At 58.8% G+C, this 1,112-nt stretch overlaps 1 protein-coding gene across 2 annotated transcripts in view; it reads right to left on the bottom strand.

Annotated features, from left to right (window-relative positions):
• Positions 1 to 1,112, bottom strand: part of LOC104501455 (plasma membrane calcium-transporting ATPase 4-like) — a 26,236-nt gene that overhangs the window by 24,010 nt on the left and 1,114 nt on the right. The window lies entirely within an intron of this gene.

The raw sequence follows: 1,112 nt of genomic DNA, 5'->3' as shown, positions 1-1,112 counted from the left end.
CTGGGCTTTGGCCGAGCAGTGCCAGCTCAGGAGGGGTTTGCAGGCAGAGATGGGCTGGGGGTCGAGCCTGAGTCAGCCCCAACTCTCCACAGAAGACTTCACAGAGAGGAAAAAGCCCCACACTGCGTGCTGAGGGATAGCTGTCATTCCTCAGATGGCGTCTCTTTCACCAAACCCCAGCTGGGACACGCCAACCTGAATTGGTCCATGTTGCCCTGTGCTCTCCAGCGCATGGGGATCCCACTCCCTGCTCCCCAGGCTTTGCCCATGGATGTGTCAAGGCAGGGAATGTGCTCCCAGCTTGCAGCTTCCCCAACCTGCCAGAGTTTCCCTCGTCGCGGCACCGCAGCAGTGTCACACTGTGCCTCAGGCTCTTGGGGAGCTGCCTGCAGCGAGGGGACTCTGGCACAGCAGGAGCCAAGCAGCTTGCTCCAATGGGATCGAACGGGGGTGCCTGGGGCTTTTGCTCTTCCTAAAAATCCCAGCTTGTAGGAAATAGGAAATAACCGTTCTTTGCTCTCTGGGCTCAGCAGGACGGGGTTTGGGATGGACCAAGCAGCTCTCCTCCAGACCAAGAGGGTGAAGCTGGGGGCACAAGATACAGCAACACCAGCCAGTGCCTGGAAGCAGCACTCGGGATCGAAGGGCAGCTCTTCACCTCACCCTCAGCACGAGCTGACAGGCCAAGGCAGAGCTTTTAGGGTTTACTTTCCGCCCTCCCCTCTCCTCCCACCCTGAAAGGAGTGCGCTCTCTGTTTGGCAGGGCCAAACATATTGTTTTGCGACCTGGACTTGGTATTTCCACCGGGACTCCCCCCCCTTCTCTAATGACATCCCGATATTGTCTCCCCTTCCCGGTCCTTCTCACAGCTGGGAAACATGCTAATCCCCAGCTTAGGGCACTAATAATAACCCACGAGATGTCAGAGCCGAGGCACAGCCACGTCCCCCAGCCCACATGGCCACCACAGGGCCATACCTTTCCAGGTAGACCCCTGCTTACAGCACCGAGGGTCCAGTACCCCTTCTAATGCCAAGGAAGAGGTGGGCATCACCATACAAAGGCACCTGCAGACACCCAACGCCAGCCCCGGCCCCGCTCCGTGCTAGGG

The sequence above is a fragment of the Buceros rhinoceros genome, unplaced genomic scaffold (assembly GCF_000710305.1).
Source record: "Buceros rhinoceros silvestris isolate BGI_N320 unplaced genomic scaffold, ASM71030v1 scaffold2341, whole genome shotgun sequence".
In the NCBI taxonomy this organism is placed as follows: Eukaryota; Metazoa; Chordata; class Aves; order Bucerotiformes; family Bucerotidae; genus Buceros; species Buceros rhinoceros.
This window is presented reverse-complemented; position numbering and strand designations above follow the sequence as displayed.